Here is a 27,053-nt window from a genome sequence, read left to right on the forward strand (position 1 = left end):
ACACTGGGCACTTTTGGCTGTCAATGCTCTCCTCTCCGGTGTCCTGTGAATTCTCCTTGCCATCCTGGCTCTGCACCAAGTCAATGCTCCGTCGAGCCCATGCTGGCTCTCTACAAGAGCACTTCAGCTAGTCCCGCCCCGCCCCGCCCCGCCTTTGTCAAAAGGGCCACAGCCCATCTGCCACTAAAACTCACATGTCCTTTCATCCCCTCCAGACTCCATTACTCCAATGCGATCCTTCGATATCAGAGTGTGTGGCAGGCCACTCGGCCCGGGATAGGGATGGCGTGCTTCGGCCCCTCCCACACAGCATCGGGCTGCGATGAGCTACTGCACATGCGCGCAGAGAGGTGCCGGCAGTGTTTGCTGCGCAGCACTGTAGCTCTGCCCCCCACCCCACGAGAAACGCCATGCCAGGGCCCGGGATACACAGCAGAGCTGCCAGAATGGGGGCACATTTTTTCGGTGCCGTTTCCAGCGCACAAAGTCGGCGCATTTACGGTAAGTGTGCCGAAAAAACTGCTTGGGGAAAATCTAGCCCATGATCCTCAGGAGGAATGGGGCAGATGGATCAATGTTGATAACCATCCATTATACCCGGTGGGGTGGGGGGGGAAACAGGAATTTGTTTTTATTCTCTCCACTCCCACCCCAACAGGCAATATTTTTAATACCAAGAATGTTCCCCAAAACAGCAGAATTCCTGTCCAACAATGAAAGGAAACTATTTTAGTTGAGGAGGAGAGAAAATCTAACCAAAAGGCTTATTGTGCACAGGTACATCCTTCTAGGGGCTGGCGTCATCTCCGTGAAGCACTTGGGGCCATTTCTGACAATTGGGTTGTGGAAAACAGATTGGAGTGGTTGAAGATCCCTTCCAATTTTCAGTCAGTCATCCCCCCTCACTCAGGCATTTATAAGCAAACATGTACTAAGCGAAGGGAGGGTTTGCAATAATTATGTAAATTAAGGAGCGTCTTAAAAGAAAAGAAGTAGCAGAGAGGTGGAGAGGTTTAGAGCGGGAATTCCAGAGCTTAGGGAATTCCAGCTGAAGGCAGATCTCCCAATGTTGGAGCAATGAAAATCGGGGACGCGCAAGAGGCCAGAATTGGAAGAGCGTAGAGATCTTTGAGGGTTGTAGTGCTTGAGGAGAAATAGGGAGGGGCGAAGCCATGGAGGAATTTCAAAACAATGATGCGAATTTTAAAATTTTAAAGTCAGCGAGCACAGGGGTGGTGGGTAAACGTGACTTAGAAACATAGAAAATAGATGCAGGAGTGGGCCCTTTGGCTCTTCTAGCCTGCACCGCCATTCAATGAGTTCATGGCTGAACATGCAACTTCAGTACCCCATTCCTGCTTTCTCACCATACCCCTTGATCCCCCTAGTAGTAAGGACTTCATCTAACTCCTTTTTGAATATATTTAGTGAATTGGCCTCAACAACTTTCTGTGGTAGAGAATTCCACAGGTTCACCACTCTCTGGGTGAAGAAATTCCTCCTCATCTCGGTCCGAAATGGCTTACCCCTTATCCTTAGACTGTGTCCCCTGGTTCTGGACTTCCCCAACATTGGGAACATTCTTCCTGCATCTAACCTGTCTAACCCCGTCAGAATTTTAAACGTTTCTATGAGGTCCCCTCTCATTCTTCTGAACTCCAGTGAATACAAGCCCAGTTGATCCAGTCTTTCTTGATAGGTCAGTCCCGCCATCCTGGGAATCAGTCTGGTGAACCTTCGCTGCACTCCCTCAATAGCAAGAATGTCCTTCCTCAGGTTAGGAGACCAAAACTGTACACAATACTCCAGGTGTGGCCTCACTAAGGCCCTGTACAACTGTAGCAACACCTCCCTGCCCCTGTACTCAAATCCCCTCGCTATGAAGGCCAACATGCCATTTGATTTCTTAACCGCCTGCTGTACCTGCATGCCAACCTTCAATGACTGATGTACCATGACACCCAGGTCTCTTTGCACCTCCCCTTTTCCTAATCTGTCACCATTCAGATAATAGTCTGTCTCTCTGTTTTTACCACCAAAGTGGATAACCTCACATTTATCCACATTATACTTCATCTGCCATGCATTTGCCCACTCACCTAACCTATATAAGTCGCTCTGCAGCCTCGTAGCATCCTCCTAGCAGCTCACACTGCCACCCAACTTAGTGTCATCCGCAAATTTGGAGATACTACATTTAATCCCCTCGTCTAAATCATTAATGTACAGTGTAAACAGCTGGGGCCCCAGCACAGAACCTTGCGGTACCCCACTAGTCACTGCCTGCCATTCTGAAAAGTACCCATTTACTCCTACTCTTTGCTTCCTGTCTGCCAACCAGTTCTCAATCCACGTCAGCACACTACCCCCAATCCCATGTGCTTTAACTTTTCACATTAATCTCTTGTGTGGGACCTTATCGAAAGCCTACTGAAAGTCCAAATATACCACATCAACTGGTTCTCCCTTGTCCACTCTACTGGAAACATCCTCAAAAAATTCCAGAAGATTTGTCAAGCATGATTTCCCTTTCACAAATCCATGCTGACTTGGACCTATCATGTCACCTCTTTCCAAATGCACTGCTATGACATCCTTAATAATTGATTCCATCATTTTACCCACTACCGATGTCAGGCTGACCGGTCTATAATTCCCTGTTATCTCTCCCTCCTTTTTAAAAAAGTGGGGTTACATTGGCTACCCTCCACTCCATAGAAACTGATCCAGAGTCAATGGAATGTTGGAAAATGACTGTCAATGCATCCACTATTTCCAAGGCCACCTCCTAAAGTACTCTGGGATGCAGTCCATCAGGCCCGGGGGATTTATCGGCCTTCAATCCCATCAATTTCCCCAACACAATTTCCCGACTAATAAGGATTTCCCTCAGTTCCTCCTCCTTACTAGACTCTCCGACCCCTTTTATATCCGGAAGGTTGTTTGTGTCCTCCTCAGTGAATACCGAACCAAAGTACTTGTTCAATTGGTCCACCATTTCTTTGTTCCCCGTTATGACTTCCCCTGATTCTGACTGCAGGGGACCTACATTTGTCTTTACTAACCTTTTTCTCTTTACATATCTATAGAAACTTTTGCAATCCGTCTTAATGTTCCCTGCAAGCTTCTTCTCGTACTCCATTTTCCCTGCCCTAATCAAACCCTTTGTCCTCCTCTGCTGAGTTCTAAATTTCTCCCAGTCCCCGGTTTCGCTGCTATTTCTGGCCAATTTGTATGCCACTTCCTTGGCTTTAATACTATCCCTGATTTCCCTTGATAGCCACGGTTGAGCCACCTTCCCTTTTTTATTTTTACGCCAGACAGGAATGTACAATTGTTGTAGTTCCTCCATGCGGTCTCTAAATGTCTGCCATTGCCCATCCACAGTCAACCCCTTCAGTATCATTCGCCAATCTATCCTAGCCAATTCACGCCTCATACCTTCAAAGTTACCCTTCTTTAAGTTCTGGACCATGGTCTCTGAATTAACTGTTTCATTCTCCATCCTAATGCAGAATTCCACCATATTATGGTCACTCTTCCCCAAGGGGCCTCGCACAACGAGATTGCTAATTAATCCTCTCTCATTACACAACACCCAGTCTAAGATGGCCTCCCCCCTAGTTGGTTCCTCGACATATTGGTCCAAAAAACCATCCCTTATGCACTCCAGGAAATCCTCCTCCACCGTATTGCTTCCAGTTTGGTTAACCCAATCTATGTGCATATTAAAGTCACCCATTATAACTGCTGCACCTTTATTGCACGCACCCCTAATTTCATGTTTGATGCCCTCCCCAACATCACTACTACTGTTTGGAGGTCTGTACACAACTCCCACTAACGTTTTTTGCCCTTTGGTATTCTGCAGCTCTACCCATATAGATTCCACATCATCCAAGCTAATGTCCTTCCGAACTATTGCCTTAATTTCCTCCTTAACCAGCAATGCTACCCCACCTCCTTTTCCTTTTATTCTATCTTTCCTGAATGTTGAATACCCCTGGATGTTGAGTTCCCAGCCCTGATCATCCTGGAGCTACGTCTCCGTAATCCCAATCACATCATATTTGTTAACATCTATTTGCACAGTTAATTCATCCACTTTATTGCGGATACTCCTTGCATTAAGACACAAAGCCTTCAGGCTTGTTTTTTTAACACCCTTTGTCCTTTTAGAATTTTGCTGTACAATGGCCCTTTTTGTTCTTTGCCTTGGGTTTCTCTGCCCTCCACTTTTCCTCATCTCCTTTCTGTCTTTTGCTTTTGCCTCCTTTTTGTTTCCCTCTGTCTCCCTGCATTGGTTCCCATCCCCCTGCCATATTAGTTTAAATCCTCCCCAACAGCACTAGCAAACACTCCCCCTAGGACATTGGTTCCGGTCCTGCCCAGGTGCAGACCGTCCGGTTTGTACTGGTCCCACCTCCCCCAGAACCGGTTCCAATGCCCCAGGAATTTGAATCCCTCCCTGCTGCACCACTGATGCGAGTTAGAAAGAAAGAAAAGAAATACTTGCATTTACATAGCGCTTTTCACAACCTCAGGACGTCTCAAAGTGCTTTACGGTCAATGAAATACTTCTGAAGTGTAGTTACTGTTGTAATGTAGGAAACGTGGCTGCCAATATGTGCACAGCAAGGTCCCACAAATAGCAATGTGATAGTGACCAGATAATGTGTTTTATTTTGTGGTATTGATTGAAGGACACTGGGGATAATTCCATTGCTCTTCTTCCAAATAGTGCCATGGGATCTTTTACGTCCACCTGAGAGAGCAGATAGGACCTTAGTTTGATGTCTCAAACAGTGCAGCACTCCCTCAGTACACCACTGGAGTGTCAACCTAGATTTTTGTGCTCAAATCTCTAGAAACGGGCAGAAGAGTTTTGGAGGAGCTTAAGTTTATGGACAGTACAAAGTGGGAGGCCAGCTAGGAAAGCATTGGAATAGTCGAGTCTAGAGATAACAAAAGCATAGATGAGTGTTAACACCCCCATTTAAGTAGGTGACAGTGGATCAGATACAACTACATTAAATCAGGCCAAGGTGTCACCACTATTCTTCTCACATCTTCTCTACTTTACCTTTTAAATTAAGTTTAATTTTGTTACTCTTAATTTTAATTTTGTTCAAAGAAATCTATTAACTTTTTTGTTCCGATGCATTTACTTAGTATTGTTGGACATTACTGCAAAGATTTATTTAAATAATGAAAGAAAGAGCTTTAAAAAAAGAGCTTACGTCATATTATTGCTTCAGTGGACTTTGCAAACTTGTCACCATTAGCTTCTCCACTCACAGGGCTCAAGTTTCGGACCCCCGCTAGAATGGTGCACATCGGAGAGGCCCGCCTAATTTTTGGAACATAAATTGCACTGAATACTTACCTCACTATTTTCGGATATATGTCGAGCCGTTTCCAGCTCGGCGCGGCACAGCAGGAGCTGCTGGGGGCGGAGCTACAGCCCTGCGCCAAAAAGAGTGCCAGCAGCTGCGTGCATGCGCAGTAGCTCCTGGCCCTCCCAGTGCGTCCTGTCTCCGGGCGACAACCCTATCCCTGGCTGAAGGGATGTCGCCTCTATCCCGGGCCGACTGCCCTTACCTTTTCTGCAGCGGGGCCCGCCCGACCGGCATCTCCTCGGGGACGGGCCCAGCCCGAACACCTCGTCGGCGGCGGGGCCCGCCCAACCGGCATCTCCTCAGGGGCAGGCCCCGCACAAACTCCTCGCCAGCGGCGAGGCCCGCCCAACCGGCATTTCCTGGTAACGGGCCCCGCCCAAATCCTCTTTCGCGGCGGGGCCCGCCCGACCGGCATCTCCTGTAACAAATGGGTCTTATTCTACAAGTGTGAGAAACCAATCTGTTGATCAGTGGAAAATTTTCAGAGTTGACCAAAACCAAACTATGAATCTCAATTGCTGCTTTGACTCCAATTGACAGTTCATGTCGCCTCCCCACCCCATCCCCGCTCCCTCGCCCCTCTTCCTCTCTTGCCCCCCTCTCTCCAGCCCCCCCATCACCCCCCTCTCTCTCTCTCGCCTCCCCTCTCTCTCTCTCGCCCCCCCCCCCATCTCGCATAAAGGTGTTGAAGCAGAAGTGGAGGTTTTGATTAAGCGACATGAGGCAGAAGAAGCGAAATCTGAACGTGAGAAAAAGGAGAAGGAGCAAAAAGAGAAGGACCAATAGAGCTGCAAATGAATCATTGAAAATCTAGTGAACTGCAGGTTCTCAATTTATAGAATTGGCCGTACCAGATACCATCCAGTCTTCCTCTTCAACAGGCTGTTGGAGGGCTCCCGGTGTGCAGTAGGTGAGTGGAAACTTTTAATTTTTTATTTATTGATTGATTTTTTATTATTTTTTTAATTTTTTAATTTTTTTTGATTGATTGATTTATTGGTTGATTTATTAATTTATTTATCATTTATTATTGATGATGGCTCGTTATTGGTAAAAGTGAAGTGTTTAATGCTTTGTAAAATCCCCGAATTTCCCTTCCCCCCGCTATCTCTCGCTACCTGCGCCTAATTTATAAAGTGTAGGCAAAGTTTTTCTGAGCATACAAAAATCGACACTTACTCCGTTCTAAGTTAGTTTGGAGTAACATTTCGCTGCCTAAACTTTCAAAACAGGCATAAGTGGCTGGTAACGCCCCCTTTTGGAAAAAAACTGTACTAAAACTAAACTATTCTAACTAACTAGAACCGGAGCAAACTAAATGCCGAGAATTGCGATTTCTAAGATACTCCATACTAAACTAGTTGCTCCAAAAAAATAGGAGCATCTCGAGCCGAAACTTGGGCCCACAGTAACCAGTGTTAGCCCTATGTTACTAAATCTATACAACTCTTTCATTGAAGTCTTATTTTGTGGTGTTTCAGGCACTCCAAAAAAAAAGTAACTGAGCATGTTGGTCAGCTGCCTACACAATCAAGAGGTTACTAATATCAGTTGTAATGTACTCATGAATTGTACCCTTGATGAGCAAAGCCAGCTAATATTTTAATTCTAATTAATTGCCAGTTGTGTTCAAAGAAACATCATCGATACCTTTACACTGCTAATTCATAGGGAGCCGTCATGGGGATACTTTGTGACTTAAAAATAAATGGGGCCAATTTCTCTGGTATTAGAATTAATATGCAATTTCCAGCTCAAAGAAATGTTGCCCTAAACCCTCCTACAAAGTATCCAGGGCTCTTTAATTGTGTTATCACTTTCCAGATGATTAATTGGACATTACTAGCATGAGCACTCAGACTGGTGCCCAAACATTCCCAGTCATCTGGGCACGGTGACTGTATACTTGCTATGCTGGTCTTGAAATGCCTACTAGTTTTCCGAAGCAGACTCACATCTCCACCAGTTTCCGTGTCAGTCGGTCTCAGTTTCTCATTAAATGTGGATAGTGTGGAGATAAATCTTGCCAAATCCTTTCTGAAATGCCCAAATCCTACTGAAGTTAAACTGCAGATGGTGCAATTTTGATTGAAGTGGTGAAATGTCACTGCTCACACTCACTCTCTTTATTAAAATGAGCAAAGACAGGTATTTTAGATCCTATATTATAATACCATGTTTGGGAACCATCCAAATCAGCAGTATTATAACAGCATGGAAATCACTGACTCCAATGAACCGAACTCTCCCAGGATTGACATGAAAGAGTGTGGTAAGATTTTCAATTTACCACCTGGGCACAAAGCTGGCATTGCAGATCAGCCACCTGTTGGAGAGACTGCACAGTTTTCATTTCCAGTTTTATGCCAGGCTGGCAGTTGCAAATCGTTATTTATGACACCACCACCACCTTTGATGCAACATGGACTATGAACAGCAGGCACCTCAAAACACTGGAGAAGTAGCGCAAGATCCTGTAAGTCCATTGGCAGGATAGACGCACCAACGTCAGTGTTCTCGCTCAGGCCAATATCCCCAGCATCGAAGCACTGACCACGCTCGATCAGCTCCGCTGGACGGGCCAATCGCCCGCATGCCCGACACGGGACTCCCAAAACGAGCGTTCTACTTGGAGCTCCGACACAGCAAGCGAGCCCCAGGTGGGCAGAGGAAAAGTTTCAAGGGAGCCTCCTTGAAAAAATGTAACATCACCACCGACACCTGGGAACCCCTGGCCCATGACTGCCTAAAGTGGAGGAAAAGCATCCGGGAAGGCGCTGAACACCGAATCTCTTCGCCGAGAGCAAGCTGAAGCCAAGTTTCGACAGCGGAAGGAGCGCACGGCAACCCAGGCTCCCCATCCACCTGTTCCTTCAACCACCGATTGCCCCACCTGTGACAGAGACTGTAGGTCCCGCATTGGACTCTTCAGTCACCTGAGAACTCATTTCGAGTGTGGAAGAAAGTCATCCTCGACTCCGAGGGACTGCCTATGATGATGATGATGCCCTAGTCCCTATTAAAAAGATTACTCTCTCCCACACTGGCCGTTCCCCCTGGTACAGCCCTCATCTTTGCTCCCTCAAGTCAAATGGGCACAGACTTGAATGGATGTGGCAGACAACTGGTTTAGCCATTCACCGCCAGATCTGGCTTGAACACACAAAACATTATCGGTTCCTACTCTTGTCGACAAAAACTGCTCACTATTCCAGGATCATTCTGGAATGCAAAAATAACCCCCGGCTACTATTCTCTACTGCTAACCATCTCCTTAAACCCCTCTTCCCTGTCTCCATCACACTCACCTCCAACAAGTGTGAGGAGCTCATGGACTTCTCTGTCTCAAAGATTGAGACCATCTGATCAGCTGCCTCCGAGAGTTCCCTTCCTTCACCTAGCCCACAGCGCCAAACTTCATCTGAGGCTCCCACCTGCCCTAGCCTAAACTCACATCTTTCTCTAGTTTCTCTTTGATCTCCCCTCTTGATCTCTCCAAGCTCACCGTGTCCATCAGTCCCACTTCCTATTCCCTTGACCCTATTCCCACTAAACTGCTGACCACCCAACTTCCTTTTTTTGGCTCCCATGTTAGCTGACATTGTTAATGGTTCTCTCTCCTCAGGTACTGTTCCCCTCTCCTTCAAATCTGCTGCCATCACACCTCTCCTCAAAAAAAACATTTGACCCCACTTTGCTTGCTAGCTATCGCCCCATCTCCAACCTCCCTTTCCTGTCCAAAGTACTTGAACATGTTGTTGCCTCCCAAATCCGTAACCATCTTTCCATGATTTCAATGTTTGAATCCCTTCAATCTGGTTTCCGTGCCTGCCACGGAACCAAAACAGCTCTCATCAAAGTCACAAATGACATCCTTTGTGAGTGTGACAAAGGCAAACTATCCCTCCTCGTCCTTCTGGACCTGTCTGCAGCCTTTGACACAGTTGACCACTCCATCCTCCTCCAACGCCTCTCCACCATCGTCCAGCTAGATGGGATTGCACTCGCCTGGTTCCATTCTTATCTATTTAATTGTAGCCAGAAAATCTCCTGCAATGGCTTCTCTTCCCACTCCTGCATCGTTACCTCGTTACCCCCAAGGATCTGTCTTTGGCCCCCTCTTATTTCTCATCTACATACTGCCCCTTGGCGATATCATCCGAAAACACGGAGTCAGTTTCCACATGTACGCTGACGACATCCAACTCTACCTCTCCACCACTTCTCTCGATCCCTGCTTGGTATCTAAATTGGCAGACTGCTTGTCCGACATCCAGTACTGGTTGAGCAGAAATTTTCTCCAATTAAATATTGGGAAGACCGAAGCTATTATCTTTGGTCCCTGCCACAAACTGCGTTCCCTAACCACTGACTCCATCCCACTCTCTAGCATCAATCTGAGGGTGAACAAGACTGTTTGTAACCTAGGTGTCATATTTGACCCTGAAATGATGTTCCAGCTATACATCCGCGGCATAACTAAAACACCTTTTTCCACCTCTAACGTTGCCTGCCTCTGCCCCTGCCTCAGCTCTTCTGCTGCTGAAACCCTCATTAATGCCTTTGTTACCTCTAGACTTGACTACTCCAACTCACTCCTGGCTGGCCACCCACATTCCACACTACGTAAACTTGAGATCATCCAAAACTCATCAGCCCATGTCCTAACTTGCTCCAAGTCACGATCACCCATCACCCCTGTGCTTTCTGACCTATATTGGCTCCCGGTTAAACAATGCCTCGATTTCAAAATTCTCATCCTTGTATACAAATCACTCCATGGCCTTGCCCATCCCTATCTCTATAATCTCCTCCAGCCTCACAACCCCTCGAGATGTCTGTGCTCCTCTAATTCTGCCCTCTTGAACATCTCTCATCAGAACTGCTCAACCATCGGTGGCCGTGCCTTCAGCTGTTTGGGCCCTAATCTCTGGAACTCCCTCCCTAAACCTCTCCGCCTCGCTACCTCTCTTTCCTCCTTTAAGACGCTTCTTAAAACCTACCTCTTTAACCAAGCTTTTGGTCATCTGCATTAATTAATTTTTTTGTGGCTCAGTATCAAATTTCTCTGTTTTGTCTTGTAACACTGCTGTGAAGTGCCTTGGGACGTTTTACTACATTAAAGGTGCTATATAAATAAAAGTTATTATTATTATGACCTAATTTTAAAACTCAATGACGAAGAAACAAATATAACCATTTTTTTTTTTTTACAGTGGTCAAAGAGAACACAAACCCAAAATTGATTTCACTTTTTGACCGAATGGTCTATTTTCCCACAAGCTTCATGTGATGTCAATCTGGGACATCACTTGTCTGCTTGTCATGCTGCACTTTGGGAAAATATAAAACATTCAATTAAAAAACTCAACCAAGATTGTCTCTTCCCCAGACCCTGGTTCTCCCTTTTTCTGGCCCCATGGCACAGGGACAGATGCAGTGGACCAATCATGCTTATAACATAGTCAATGGGGTCACGTAAAAGGAAAGAAAAACTTGGATTTATATACTGCCTTTCACGATCACCACCACCAGATGTCTCAAAGTCCTTTATAGCCAATGAAGTACTGTTGGGGTGCAGTCACTGTTGTAATGTGGGAAACATGGCAGCCAAATTGCACACAGCAAACTCCCACAAACAGCAATGTGATAATGACCAGATAATCTATTTTTATTATGTTGATTGAGGGAGAGATATTGGCCAGGACACCAGGGATAACTCCCCTGCTCTTCTTCGAAATAGTGTCATGGGATCATTTATGTCCACTTGAGAGAGCAGATGGGGCCTCGGTTTAACGTCTCATCCGAAAGACGGTATCTTCGACAGTGCAGCACTCCCTCAGTACTGCACTGTAGTGTCAGCCTAGATTTTTGTGCTCAAGTCCCTTGAGTGGGACTCGAACTCACAACCATCTGACTCAGAGGCAAAGGGTGCTACCAACTGAGTCACAGCTGACTTCATAGCCTATCTCCCGTTCACCGTGGCATTCAGCAGCATTGCTGTTTCATGTGTCTCTGGGTCTCCGATTCAGAACTTGCTGAAAAATGAATAGTTGCCAGAACTGAGATTTAGTCCAGTTCCTTCTATTCCACCTCTCCAGTGAGAGAAAGTAAAGAAATATTAGCTGAAGGCAGGACTCTCCCCGTTATAGTGATATTGATATACTCATCAAATGAACAAGACATGTGTCTGAAGATTTTTATGTACCATTACAGCTGCATGGGTTAAACAATGTTTTACCTCTCTCTCTTCCTTTAAGATGCTCCTTAAAACCTACCTCTTCAATGAAGCTTTTGCTCACCTGTGCAAATATCTCCTTCTGTGGCTTGATGTCAAAATATGTTTTAAAAATGCTCCTCTGAAGTGCCTTGGAACTTTTTACTATGTTAAAGGTGTTACATCAATTCAAATTGATGTTGTTGTATAATTAGGTACCCAAACCAGTTTCAACCAGTTCTACAATCAGATACCTAAAAATTCAGGGTTTATCGCCACCTGTTACCACCATATTCCGGTGACAAAATGGCAGCCGCTTCATTTCTATCCGTTGCCGGTGGCAGCTGCCATTTTCGGAAGGCCGGTAATGCTGTCGATGTCAGCAATCATTAAAATTATGTAAATGATGCAGATTGTGATGTCAATGAGTGTGCAACCCTCCCTTGACGCCCGATCTGCGAGTTTGGAGCTCGCCATTCATCTTACTGGCATGCCTTAAGAGTGACGGGCTGAGCAAGCGTTAACAAACAGGAAGACGGCACCAGCAGCGGTATTAGAGAGATCGTCAGCAATTACTTGCATCTGACATGTTCTGTGCAACTTTCTGCAACTACAAGCAGCTTTATACATTTCTTTCAAGGTTCTAAGATAACACGAAGTGTTGTTGCAAGTGGAGAATGCCTTAATTCTTATTTAAAGGCTTCTGCTCAGAACACTTGCCCACTGTCATGGGGGCTCTACTGGCATTACCCCTTGCGATTAAGTATCTTTGGGAGAAAGAGCGGAGGCAGCGAAGAAAACAAGATGCAGCACGCAGAGGGAGGAAGAGGAGGAACAGAAGGGCTTTCAACAGGAGGCCTTATCTACCTAGGGTCTTCAGACAGCACTTCTCTTACACTGCTCCTGGCTTAAGTAGATGTATTAGGAGGCTCTGCTTCATCAAGGACTTGGGTCACAGAACTCTGCCACCTCCTGCAACCAGACCTGCAGCCTGAGAGCAGGGTGATCACAACTCTCCCAGTGGTAGTCAAGGTCACCATGGTCCTCAATTTCTTCGCCAGCGGATCCTTGCAGTCTATAGCAGGAGACATAGCTACCATCTCAAAGTTCGCTGTCCATCGCTGCATCCGAGAGGTCACTGAGATTCTTCTGAGCAGAGAAAAGCAGGAGGAGCATGCATCATGGTGCAGGACGCTATCGACTGCATCCATGTAGCTTTGCGGGTGACGTATAACAATCCTGAGATCTTCTGTAACCAGTAAGGCTACCACTTAATGTGAAGTTGGTGTGTGATCACGACCAGTGTTTCCTGATGGTCAATGCCTGCTATCCTGGCAGCAACCATGATGCCTTCAATCCTGCATAAGTCCAGTGTGCCAGCAATCTTCCAGCCACCACATCAAACTTGAGGGTGGTTGCTCGGAGACAAGGGTTATTCCTTCTGCATCTGGCTCATAACTCCCCTCCGCACGCACTCATATAATGAGAGCCATGCTGCCACCAGGAACATCATCAAGCAGACCACTGGGCGACTGCAGCAATGGTTCTACTGCCTTAGACGCTCGTAAAAGGCTCTCCAGTACAAACGGTGGTCTGCTGCATGCTTCACAACTTGGCCATTATGAGGGCGCAGCCCTTGCCACCAGGGATTGTGGGACTATCTCAGCGGGAGGATGAGGGAGAGGAGGAAAAGGCAGAGGAGGAAGGAGGCAGTCAACCAAACCTCCTTCCAGATGGGCTGTCCGTGAATGCCTCATCTGACTCCGATTCCAATGAATGAATCCCCAGATCCCCGTTGCTCACCACATCCTCATCATATCATTCCTCTTTCACAGAATATCACAGAATCCTCCTGGACACAAAGTTGAAATGAGAGCCACCATAAAAAATTCAAAACAAAATAAATAAATTTATCCAAAATCACTTCACACATATTTACATTTACAATATGTGCCCTTTCCTGTCCTAGTGCTCCTATGAAGTATTCCCCCAGTGGCTGTAACATGGCTGGTGGAAGGCTGCTGAGTTTCCATGGGGGAGACTTCAGATGGCCTTGCAGGATGACCATGAGCAACTCTGGGCCTATATGGCCTGGCTGTAGACTGCACCACCTCGGCATGGGCGGCAGCAGTCTGGGCTGGCTAGATAGAAACATAGAAAATAGGTGCAGGAGTAGGCCCTTCGGCCCGTCGAGCCTACACCGCCATTCAATGAGTTCATGGCTGAACATGCAACTTCAGTACCCCATTCCTGCTTTCTCGCCATACCCCTTGATCCCCCTACTAATAAGGACTACATTTAACTCCTTTTTGAATATATTTAGTAAATTGGCCTCAACAACTTTCTGTGGTAGAGAATTCCACAGGTTCACCACTCTCTGGGTGAAGAAGTTTCTCCTCATCTCGGTCCTAAATGGCTTACCCCTTATCCTTAGACTGTGACCCCTGGTTCTGGACTTCCCCAACATTGGGAACATTCTTCCTGCATTGAACCTGTCGAAACCCATCAGAATTTTAAACGTTTCTATGAGATCCCCTCTCATTCTTCTGAACTCCAGTGATTACAAGCCCAGTTGATCCAGTCTTTCTTGATATGTCAGTTCCGCCATCCCAGGAATCAGTCTGGTGAACCTTCGCTGCACTCCCTCAATAGCAAGAATGTCCTTCCTCAAGTTAGGAGACTAAAATTGTACACAATACTCCAGGTGTGGCCTCACCAAGGCCCTGTATAACTGTAATAACACCTCCCTGCCCCTGATTAGGAAAAGGGGAGGTGCAATGAGACCTGGGTGTCATGGTACATCAGTCATTGAAGGTTGGCATGCAGGTACAGCAGGCGGTTAAGAAAGCAAATGGCATGTTGGCCTTCATAGCGAGGGGATGACTGATGTACCATGACACCCAGGTCTCGTTGCACCTCCCCTTTTCCTAATCTGTCACCATTCAGATAATAGTCTGTCTCTCTGTTTTTACCACCAAAGTGGATAACCTCACATTTATCCACATTATACTTCATCTGCCATGCATTTGCCCACTCACCTAACCTATCCAAGTCACTCTGCAGCCTCATAGCATCCTCCTCACAGCTCACAGTGCCACCCAACTTAGTGTCATCCGCAAATTTGGAGATACTACATTAATCCCCTCGTCTAAATCATTAATGTGCAATGTAAACAGCTGGGACCCCAGCACAGAACCTTGCGGTAACCCACTATTCACTGCCTGCCATTCTGAAATGTACCCATTTACTCCTACTCTGCTTCCTGTCTGCCAACCAGTTCTCAATCCACATCAGCACACTACCCCCAATCCCATGTGCTTTAACTTTGCACATTAATCTCTTGTGTGGGACCTTGTCGAAAGCCTTCTGAAAGTCCAAATACACCACATCAACTGGTTCTCCCTTGTCCACTCTACTGGAAACATCCTCAAAAAATTCCAGAAGATTTGTCAAGCATGATTTCCCTTTCACAAATCCATGCTGACTTGGACCTATCATGTCACCTCTTTCCAAATGCACTGCTATGACATCCTCAACAATTGATTCCATCATTTTACCCACTACCGATGTCAGGCTGACCTGTCTATAATTCCCTGTTTTCTCTCTCCCTCCTTTTTTAAAAGTGGGGTTACATTGGCTACCCATCACTCCATAGGAACTGATCCAGAGTCGATGGAATGTTGGAAAATGACTGTCAATGCATCCGCTATTTCCAAGGCCACCTCCTTCAGCACTCTTGGATGCAGTCCATCAGGCTCTGGGGATTTATCGGCCTTCAATCCCATCAATTTCCCCAACACAATTTCCCAACTAATAAGGATTTCCCTCAGTTCTTCCTTCTTACTAGACCCTCTGACCCCTTTTCTATCCGGAAGGTTGTTTGTGTCCTCCTTAGTGAATACCGAACCAACGTACTTCTTCAATTGGTCTGCCATTTCTTTGTTCCCCGTTATGACTGCCCCGGATTCTGACTGCAGGGGACCTATGTTTGTCTTTACTAACCTTTTTCTCTACTAACCTTTTTCTCTTTACATATCTATAGAAGCTTTTGCAGTCCGTCTTAATGTTCCCTGCAAGCTTCCTCTCGTACTCCATTTTCCCTGCCCTAATCAAATCCTTTGTCCTCCTCTGCTGAGTTCTAAATGTCTCTCAGTCCCTGGGTTCGCTGCTATTTCTGGCCAATTTGTATGCCACTTCCTTGGCTTTAATACTATCCCTGATTTCCCTTGATAGCCACGATTGAGCCACCTTCCCCGTTTTATTTTTACTCCAGACATGGATGTACAATTGTTGTAGTTCATCCATGCGGTCTCTAAATGTCTGCCATTGCCTATCCACTGTCAATCCCTTAAGTATCATTCGCCAATCTATCCTAGCCAATTCATGCCTCATACCTTCAAAGTTACCCTTCTTTAAGTTCTGGACCATGGTCTCTGAATTAACTGTTTTATTCTCCATCCTAATGTAGAATTCCACCATATTATGGCCACTCTTTCCCAAAGGGCCTCGCACAACGAGATTGCTAATTAATCCTCTCTCATTACACAACACCTAGTCTAAGATAGCCTCCCGCCTAGTTGGTTCCTTGACATATTGGTCTAGAAAACCATCCCTTATGCACTCCAGGAAATCCTCCTCCACCGTATTGCTTCCAGTTTGGTCAGCCCAATCTATATGCATATTAAAGTCACCCATGATAACTGCTGCACCTTTATTGCATGCACCCCTAATTCCCTGTTTGATTGCCTCTCCAACATCACTCCTACTGTTTGGAGGTCTGTACACAACTCCCACTAACGCCTTTTGCCCTTTGGTGTTCTGCAGCTCTACCCATATAGATTCCACATCATCCAAACTCATGTCCTTCCTAACTATTGCATTACTCTCCTCCTTAACCAGCAATGCTACCCCACCTCCTTTTCTTTTTATTCTATCCTTCCTGAATGTTGAATACCCCTGGATGTTGAGTTCCCAGCCCTGATCATCCTGGAGCCACGTCTCTGTAATCCCAATCACATCATATCTGTTAACATCTATTTGCACAGTTAATTCATCCACCTTATTATGGATACTCCTTGCATTAAGACACAGAGCCTTCAGGTTTGTCTTTTTAACACACCTTGTCCCTTTAGAATTTTGCTGTAATGTGGCACTTTTTGTTTCTTGCCTTGGGATTCTCTGCCCTCCACTTTTACTATTCTCCTTTCTATCTTTTGCCTCTGTCTCCCTTTTATTTCGCTCTGCCTCCCTGCATAGATTCTCAACCCCCTGCCATATTAGCTTAACTCCTCCCCAACAGCACTAGCAAACACTCCCCCTCGGACATTGATTCCAGTCCTGCCCAGGTGTAGACCGTCCGGTTTGTACTCGTCCCACCTCCCCCAGAACCGGTTTCAATGCCCCAGGAATTTGAATCGCTCCCTTCTGCACCACTCCTCAAGCCACATATTCATCTGAGCTATCCTGTGATTCCTACTCTGACTAGCACGTGGCACTGGTAACAATCCTGAGATTACTACTTTTGAGGTCCTACTTTTAAAATTTAGCTCCGAGCTCCCTAAATTCGTCTCGTAGGACCTCATCCCGTTTTTTACCTATATCGTTGGTACCTATGTGTACGACAACTGGCTGTTCACCCTCCCTTTTCAGAATGTCCTGCACCAGCTCCGAGACATCCTTGACCCTTGCACCAGGGAGGCAACATACCATCCTGGAGTCTCGGTTGCGGCCGCAGAAACGCCTATCTATTCCCCTTACAATCGAATCCCCTATCACTGTAGCTCTCCCACTCTTTTTCCTGCCCTCCTGTGCAGCAGAGCCACCCACGGTGCCATGAACTTGGCTGCTGCTGCCCTCCCCTGATCAGTCATCCCCCTCAACAGTACCCAAAGTGGTGTATTTGTTTTGCAGGGGGATGACCACAGGGGACCCCTGCACTACCTTCCTTACACTGCTCTTCCTGCTGATCACCCATTTATTATCTGGCTCAGTACCCTTTACCTGCGGTGTGACTAGCTCACTAAACGTGCTATTCACGTCATTCTCAGCATCGTGGATGCTCCAGAGTGAATCCACCCCCAGCTCCAGTGCTGCAATGCAGTCCGTCAGGAGCTGCAGGCGGATGCACTTCCCGCACACGTAGTCGTCAGGGACACCGGAAGCGTCCATGACTTCACACATAGTACAGGAGGAGCATAACACGTGTCCGAGCTCTCTTGCCATGACTTAACCCTTAGATACGCTTAAGTTGGCAACAACAATGCTAAATGTTACTTACTGATAAAGAAAAAGAAAAGCTACTCACCAAATGACAGGCAGCAACAAGGATATGGCGGAATGACAATAGTGGGAGTAGGAATGCTGTCATAATGAAAGAGTACAGTAAGGTTCTGCTCCACTGACCCACTGCCACTCCTCTGGGGTGGTTTCTCAGCATTCTTAGCAATCTGTTGGAGCACACATTGCCAGGCTGCTGCGACACCCTGCAAGCCCTGGTCGACACTGGTTAACCCAGCCACGATGGCAGCAGTCTGAGCTTGGATGGCACAAAGCTGAGACTGCTTGACAGCAGTATGAAGACATTGGGGGTTGCTTCTGCCTGTGCTGCAATGTCAGCTGCGACATCGCCCATCACACCCAGCATCATGTCCGGGCTGACGCAGTCTCTTCAGGAATCTTCCATCATTTCCATCCTGGAAATCCTGGGCTCCAAGCTCTGAGCAGAGCCCTGTGCAATGTTGGAGGTGGACTCCTCCATGCTCCTTGACATTGCTAAGTGGCATTCTGGCAGGCTTGCCATTGCACCAAGCAATTCGATGTGCAAGGCCATCACCCTTCTTCTAAAGGCCGCCTCATCGAGGTCGTTATCTGAGTCCTATGCAGCAGAACTCACATGCAAACTCGCCCTCTAGGGGGCTGGCTTCCGAGCTACCCTATCCCCCTAGCCTTGCTGCAGCCCATTTGTACCTTGGCCTGTGCCGATCTCGCTTCCTCACTAGCCTCTAAAGTACGTGCACTGCCAGTTTCTAAGCTGGTATTTGCGAGTGACAGATACAGTGACGCTGTGTCGTCTTCTTCCTCCCTCGTTCTCGTGCTTCACCTTGGGAACAGTCTGCTCAGGTGCTTGTTCTTGATTATTTGAAAGCAGAAAGGCATAGTTGTCGGGTTACAGTGAGGGGAAATTGGGGGGGGGGGGGGGGGGGAAGGGGGGTGCAGGGAGCCAGAAATGCATGCATACACTATCAACAGCTTGAAAATGAGAAGAGATTGTGGGCTGAGGGGGAATTGGGATGCGAGAAAAATAATTAGTAATGAGCATGCCGTTGTTGTCCCCAAGGGTTTGAACTGCACCGGTTGCCATGGACTCTATGATCTGTTGCTCAATAATTTCAAGCACCAATTCCACCAGCAGGCTTCATCATCATCATCATCGTTATCATAGGTAGTCCTTCGGAATCGAGAAAGACTTGCTTCCACTCTAAAAATGAGTCCTTAGATGGCTGAACAGTCCAATACGAGAGCCACAGTCCCTGTCACAGGTGGGACAGATAGTCGTTGAGCGAAATGGTGGGTGGGACTTGTTTGCCGCACGCTCTTTCCGCTGCCTGCGCTTGATTTCTGCATGCTCTTTGTTATATATGTATACTTGCATTTACTCTATACAGCCACCAGAGGGCTCATCCCCTGGAGTCCCAAGGGATCCCATAATCCCTTGGGAGCACAGGTATATAAAGAGGCTTCACAGGTTGGAGAGGCACTCTGGAGACCTGCAATAAAAGACCAAGGTCACACTTTTGAGCTCACAGTGCTCAGTCTGACTCTTTCTCCATATACTACACTCTCGGCGATGAAACTCGAGGTGCTCAGCGCCCTCCCGGATGCACTTCTTCCATTTAGGGCGGTCTTTGGCCAGGGATTCGCAGGTGTCAGTGGGGAAGTTGCACTTTATGAGGTAGGCTTTGAGGGTATCCTTGTAACGTTTCCTCTGCCCACCTTTGGCTTGTTTGCCATGAAGGAGTTCCAAGTAGAGCACTTGCTTTGGGAGTCTCATGTCTGGCATGCAAACAATGTGGCCTGCCCAGCGGAGCTGATCAAGTGTGGTCAGTGCTTCAATGCTGGGGATGTTGGCCTGGTCGAGGACGCTAACGTTGGTGCGTCCGTCCTCCCAGGGGATTTGTAAGATCTTACGGAGACATCGTTGGTGGTATTTCTCCAGCGACTTGCAGTGTCTACTGTACATGGTCCATGTCTCTGAGCCATACAGGAGGGCGGGTATTACGACAACCCTGTAGACCATGAGCTTGGTGGCAGTTTTGAGGGCCTGGTCTTCGAACACTCTTTTCCTCAGGCGGCCGAAGACTGCACTGGTGCACTGGAGGTGGTGTTAAATCTCGTCGTCAATGTCTTCTCTTGTTGCTAAGAGGCTCCCGAGGTATGGGAAATGGTCCACGTTGTCCGTGGATCTTGATGACTGAGGGGCAGTGCTGAGCGACGTGGACAGGCTGGTGGAGGACCTTTGTCTTACAGATGTTTAGCGTAAGGCCCATGTTTTCATACGCCTCAGTCAATATGTTGACTATGTCCTGGAGTTCATCCTCTGTCTGTGCGCAGACGCAGGCATCATCCGCGTACTGTAGCTCGATGACAGAGGTTGGGGTGGTCTTGGACCTGGCCTGGAGATGACGAAGGTTGAACAGGTTCCCACTGGTTCTGTAGTTTAGTTCCACTCCAGCAGGGAGCTTGATTTCAAGCACTGATTCCTCCAGCAGGCTTATGTCATGGATGGCAGTCTGCCCCTCCATTGCTCCCTCCTGTTATGCGTGACCTTGGCCTGCAAGTGAAAGAGAAGTGTGTGATTGAGTGTGGTCCAATGTGTTTGGGTGATGTGCTTGCTGTAGTTCAATAGCCATCAGTGTGTGCAAGGTGTGAGATGCGGGTGTGAGTATTGCAGCAGTGGTAATGTTGTGAGGATGAAGTGAAGCTACGATTCTGAAGTCTGAGTGGTGATAAGTAGAGATTGTTGGTAGCGCTACCTTGACCATTTTGACCTGCCGCAGGTTAACATTATTGGGCCTTAACACTGCCCGTTTCGTGGCCATATCCAATTTCTAGGCCAGAGTATTCTAAGTTGTATTTTATGAAGCATTGTTCAGAAACAAGAGACCCCGAGCAGTAAAAAGCCTATAGAGTGTGCTGGGAATCAGCAATATAGTTACACGGTATCAGAAATGGTAAAATCTACTGATTGAAAATAGCTGTACAAGGACTACCACTGCTTGAACAAAGTGAATCTCAGTACAGAACTGGGTAAAACAAACATTGAGGCGATTCTGAGCTAGCTCCAGATATTAGAGAAAGGAGAAGACTTAGTATGTGCAACCAATGTTCCCTCTAAGCTGAGCGACTCTCTGCTGGTCCCACGCAGCCCTGGGACTGCCTTATTCAATGTTAAGTTTCGTGGTGCAAAATTGTGACTGGGACGCGCAGCCCCTTAAAGGGTCTGCTCACTCAAAAAAAATTAGGGGGGAAACATTGATCGTAATAAGATTACCAAAATCAGTGTCGAAGACATTGATGCGTACAGCACATTTACATTGGATACGGTAGGTGATGGACGGAAAATATTAAAAACATCTCAAGATGCAAATTCTCACCAGCTAAGATTATATATGAGAGAGAAGCTCTTATTTCAAAAAATCAGGGGTGCAAGCAGTGGATTGATGAAATGGGATGGTATTAAACAACCAATGGCAAACACTTGCAAGTTTGGTGAGCTGAAAGAGTTGTTCATTTGTGGTAGAATTATGTTTGGTATCAGAAACAGTCATGTAAGAGTGAGAGTGATTGTTGAAAGAGCCATATCTTAACTTGAGAAAGTTGTGCATATATAGGAACATAGGAATTGCAAGATGAAAAAAAGACCAAAGTTCAACTAGTTTGTTTCTGCATCCTGGAAGTTGCATAATACAATGATTAATGGATTTGTTGAATAATCACAGCAATAAATTTCTATCAATCAGTTTACAACAGACCCAGAAATGATACACGGAAAACCCCAGTGATGGGGTTTTCATAACTCCAAATTCACCATTTTCCTCCCAAGGATGTTGCAATTAACATATGTCAGGTCTCAAATTACTCATACGTTGGCCCGAAAATTGCGATGCACCCGAAGAGGCCTCGCAATGTGCATGCACCAAGAACTGGCTTTTGTGAAATGTCAAAACTTCTTTTGACAGATCACATGCATCCCCGAGAGAAGGACATTCACGGGCAGAGATTTGGGCTATTTGCCCAACTCTTGCCCAGTGAACATCCTTCAAACTCTTACGCCTGATCAAATCAGGCAGAGAGCCTACTTTTATTAGCATAAGAGTTTTAAAACATAGAAAAATTAAATATTACTTATTTTTATATTAAAAACACTGTCTATGAAGGTAAGTTTATATTTGACACAATTAAAACTTTTTTTTTAAATTTCAATTTTTTTTTCTCTAAAACATTTAGGGTTAGACTTTTCTCTTCATTTTCAGCGGTTTCTTCAGCGGTACAGCTCTTTTTCAACGGAAAACCACCCGGCGAAAATTTCCTCTTCATTTTTTTTTAAAAAGAGTTCCACCGACATTTTCAAAATACCGCTGGAGAGCAGATCGCCCACATGCATCTGCGTGCACCACTGAGAAAACCGACACGGTCCAGTTTTGCCTCAACGAGGACCCATACGCAAGATCAAAAAACACGCTCTTGAAAAGCTGCCAGAAACAGGGCGATAGGTAAGTACCCTGCAAAGAAAGGTAAGTTAAAAGATGTTTTAATAATTATTTTTAAAGTCTTTCATGATGATTAAGTTAAAAAGGGTCTTGAGAATGTTTTTTAAATTTTTATTTTTTGTTTCAGTGAAAAGTTTTATTTTGAGTTCCCCCCCAATCCCCGGGCCCAACCGCAGCCTCGGTCTAAATTTTGAGTACTTTTACCGTCCATTCTGGAAAGAACCGGCCATTTTGCCCATTTTTGCATTTAACCGCCAAGAAACTGCCGAGAATCTACGTGTAAGATCCATTTTCTCGCGGGGTGATATTTTTCCCTTTTTTATGGAATTTTTCGTCAACATTATTTGAAGAATCTTACCGGTGTTTTTGGGCGGCAATCCAGCGGTGGGGGGCTTTAGGGAAAGTCTAGCCCTTAATTTAATGCAATTTCTATTAATTTTTAAAAAGTGAAGTTTTTTTTAAAATAGGTTTTATTTGATTTTAGGGGTATTCTCATTGATAGTAATGGGAGCTCGGAGCTCCCATTAATATGAATGAGAATACTACATTGTGATTGGTGGTCCAAGGATACACACACGCTCCTAGAAGACATGTTCCTGTTTGCTGGACTGCGCATCTAGGCCTTGGAGGGTAATCCTTCATTCCTCCGGGACCACCAGGTATTTTCGTTAAAAACATTTTGGTCAGAGACATTTGCCCGCAGGAAGCCTCTGACCGCAAATTTCCCCCCAAAATTGTATCCCAAAACGTTATTTTGTGAAAGATAATGGTTGGTGTTTTTACAAAATCTAATCGCAGCGTATCACCTTGCCCAGGTGAAGCACTCAGTGGAAATTTAGGCAGGTGCTCATCTACGGTTTTCTATTCATTAAGGAAGTTAGACAGTCTGACACGTAGCACCTCAGTCTTCCCCATACAGTTAGACAAAACAAATCACTCAAAGGTTTTTGGCAAACATATGAATTAGTGCCCAATGTTTGGACATGTACCAAGTGCAGTTTAAAACCATTTTGCTCATATAAATATAAATGAGATAAATAGAGAAAACAAAACCAGTTACATCTCAGATGTAGATGGATGACTGCAGTAGGACAAAAATTGCTCAATAAAGTTGTTTGTAACAATGAGGGGGTGGCAGAGTTGATGTTAAACTTCAGCTAAAATTTGTGAAACTTTGTGCAATTTAGCTGCTCTCAAAGATTATATGAATGAGATGGGAAATGAGCTGATTGTAGTGAAGCTAAGATAACACTGTGTTTCACATTTGTACTGTATCCAACAGGCAAATCTATGCTGAACTGTACCAGAGAAGGACCTCTTGAGTTCAAATGTTGTAGATCAAGATGTTGATTAAAGAAATGAGTCAGAAACGGAGGCCCAAATTTTCAGAGGTAAGAACGGATGGGTTGTTGGCGTAGTCGGGAAGGGAAAGTTGAAAAAAAAAATATGAAACTCAACCCAACCCACCGACTTCCACCTTTCACTCAGGCAGGACGGGGCTGCCAAGAGGCGGGTTGGCAATTTACGTATTATAATGAGGCCGACAGCCTCTACTTTAACCTGCTTTTCAGGTTTTATTGCAGGTGGTCGGGGATACCTGGGGTGGCTGCAACGAGGCAACGTCAGCCTCGTGCAGCAATTCTTGTGGGCTGGGAGGAACAAGAGTGCTTCCTCACAGCCTCCCAAGCTGTCCACCAGCAGCCTACACCACCCGAGGTTGGGATTCTGACCCCCACCCGGGCCGAAGACACCCCACCTCCCTGGGATTGTGACTAAGCCCCAGGGTCGGGGATCGGACCACTTCCGGAGTTCGTGACTGAGCCCTGGTGTCGGGGATTGGACCCCCCACCATCCCTCCCTCCCCGGAGTCAGGGATCGGAGCTCCCGGGGAATCGGAACTCCCACACTGGGGGAAATCAGACACCCCACTGGGCTTGAATCCCCCCGCCCCCACCATCCTGGGTCCAGCACAGCTGTTCCTGCGGCCTCCTGGTCGGAGTTTCCCGCACGACTGGAAGCCAACCTGGCAATCAGGCTGGCTTCCGGGTGGGGAACCCACGCCTGACTTTGCACGCACTCTGTGGAGTTAAAACACCACAGCATGCCGGGAAACCCAATCTTCCAGGTTTCCCGTCGCCTCCCGGGTCCCTCCTGCACCGTGCGGGTGGGACCTGGCAAAATCCAGCCCGAAACTTTCTGAAGAAATGCTGATGGTCGACACACTACATTATCTCATGTAATTACTGTTAACAAGGCAGTGGGGGGCCGAAATTGCCCCCCCCCCCACCCGACTAAAAGTAGGCACACCTGCCATTTTTGGAGAATCGAGCGATTTTCAGGACTTTATTTTTTTTCTCCCTCTGGGCAGTGTTGAGGGGCAGAAGTCGTCGTGGAGCAGGGCGGACATCGCTTGGAGTCATCAACCCGACGCTGATGTCAGAGCGACGCGGACGTGCGCATCACGCTGATATGTCACAACATCCCTCCCCTTCAGTTAAAGGGGAGAACCACTGCAGTTAGTTTAGTTTGGCCCATTGAGCCACCAGGGAGAGTTTTGGCTGGGCCAGCGACTAACCACGGAGTCGGCCGACAATTAAATTAAAATGGCAGCCGCGGCAGTGCGCCCACCCTTTTAACCGCGGACGTGCATCCCCAGCTAAAAGAAGCTTACCGCAGGGACAAGCTGTCAGTGGCACCGACTGGCTGATCCGTGGGGCAATTTCCCACGCGGGTCGGAAAGGGGGTTGCCGCCGGTTGGTGGAGAAATAATGGAATTTATGAAATGTCGGCGACTTCGTGGCGATTAGGCAATGAGTCCATATTGATCCTTGTCCGCCGCTTTGAGGCGGTTACAGCTCTTATAGAAAGGGTCAATTTCAGCCCCTGGGGATATAAGAAAATTACATATCTGTCTGGTGATGTTTAAAAAAATTCATTCCTACAATTTGGGTGTCACTGGCAAGGTCAGCATTTATTGGCCATCCCTAATTGCCCTTGATAAGCTGGTAGTGAACCGCCTTCTTGAACCGCTGCAGTCCTTGTGGTGAAGGTACTCCCATAGCACTGTTAGGGAGGGCGTTCCAAGTTTTTGACCCAGCGACGATGAAGGAATGGCTATATATTTCCAAGTCAGGACGCTGTGTGACTTGGAAGGGAACATGGAGGTGATGGTGTTCCATAAGCCTGCTGCCCTTGCCCTTCTAGGCGGTAGAGGTCACGGGTTTTGGAGGTGCTGTCGAAGAAGCCTTGGCAAGTCGATACAGTGCACCTTGTAGATGGTACACGCTGCTGCCATGGTGGAGGGTGTTAATGTTTAAGTTGGTGGATATGGTGCCAATCAAGTGGGCTGCTTTGTCCTGGATGTTGTTGGAGCTGCAATCATCTAGGCAAGTGGAGAGCATTCCATCACACTCCTGACTTTTGCCTTGTAAATGGTGGCAAGGTTTTGGGGAGTCAGGAGGTAAGTCACTCACCACAGAATACCCCTTCTCTGACCTGCTGTTGTAGCCACAGTATTTATTTCGCTGGTCCAGTTAAGTTTCTGGTTAATGGTACCCAACCAAAGTCCACTGATAACCTAGAAGGACAAGGAAAGCAGGCGCTTAGGAACACCATCACCTCCAAGTTCCCCTACAAGTCACACATTTTCCTGACTTAGAAATGTAACACTGTTCCCTTCATCATCACTGGAACGCCCTCCCTAACAGCACTTATGGGAGTACCTTCAGCACACAGACTGCAGCGGTTCAAGAAGGCGGCTCACCACCACCTTCTCAAGGGCAATTGGGGATGGCCAATAAATTCGTGCCTTGCCAGTGATGCTCACATCCCGTGAATGAATAAAAACAAAATTGTGTTTCTGCAACGGAATTTCGTCCAGTGTAGTGAGATTCCAGCTCAAATCAATTCTTAGCAAAAATGGAGATGTACTTATTCACAGTCAACTACACAACATATATATTTTTTAAAGCAGCCCTTGCTCACATTACTTGTTACACTATCCTGTCAATAGTAACCTGCCATCTCAGTGTGTCATGCTAATTTTGTCTTTGTTTTTGGTAAAGTTATTTAATGAGATGTATAATTTCCTGTTTCCCAGAAGCAGGCATCTCTATTGATTAAGTGTAATGGATAAAATAAATCACACACACACACAAATGCATGTAGACTGTGGCTAAAACTATCCTTCGATGCTGTTCCAAAAATGTTATACAATGATGGTGGTTTCTCTGCTACTCAGGGACTCATAAATAATGCATTTTATAACAGAGACTGTGGTAGATCACTGTTAGAGTGAGGTCCTATTGCATTATCAATTCTGTGAAGTATTACAGAGCAGCTTCTCAGCAATTTATTTTTAAATTTTTCAGTCACTGTCCATTTCCGATCTCTTAGAGAAGTTTGAAGGGGGCAGAAGGAGTCATATTGCAACAATCACCTGACAATCAGTCTGTGCTTCTTAACCCTTTACGCTGAAAAAGGTGGTTGATTCACCGAATGCATGCTCCCAACACACAGCCTCGCCCACTGGACATGATTATCGAGAAACAGATGGCCTGCCCTCGCCATTATTGGAGTTCTAATGAAAGGTCATCAACCTGAAATGTTACTCTCTTTCTCTCTCCACAGATGCTGTCTGACCTGCTGAGTGTTTCCAGTATTTTCTGT

General features: G+C 46.4%; 1 protein-coding gene and 1 long non-coding RNA gene across 3 annotated transcripts in view; one reads left to right on the forward strand and one right to left on the reverse strand.

Annotated features, from left to right (window-relative positions):
* LOC139264313 (catenin delta-2-like) overlaps nucleotides 1-27,053 on the reverse strand; it is a 1,401,072-nt gene that overhangs the window by 1,143,159 nt on the left and 230,860 nt on the right. Inside the window, exon 1 of one of the 2 annotated variants that reach the window (XM_070880576.1) lies at nucleotides 195-241. The exons of the other annotated variant lie outside the window; for it this stretch is intronic. The gene's annotated coding sequence lies outside the window, so the exon portion shown is untranslated. Of the gene's footprint in view, nucleotides 1-194; nucleotides 242-27,053 lie in introns of those variants that run through there. 2 annotated transcript variants of the gene reach the window in all.
* On the forward strand, nucleotides 362-25,351 carry LOC139263788 (uncharacterized). Its single transcript, XR_011593206.1, has 4 exons — nucleotides 362-501; nucleotides 6,239-6,309; nucleotides 23,668-23,776; nucleotides 24,754-25,351. It is a non-coding gene; the product is annotated as an uncharacterized lncRNA (long non-coding RNA).

The sequence above is a fragment of the Pristiophorus japonicus genome, chromosome 5 (assembly GCF_044704955.1).
Source record: "Pristiophorus japonicus isolate sPriJap1 chromosome 5, sPriJap1.hap1, whole genome shotgun sequence".
Taxonomy (NCBI): domain Eukaryota; kingdom Metazoa; phylum Chordata; class Chondrichthyes; family Pristiophoridae; genus Pristiophorus; species Pristiophorus japonicus.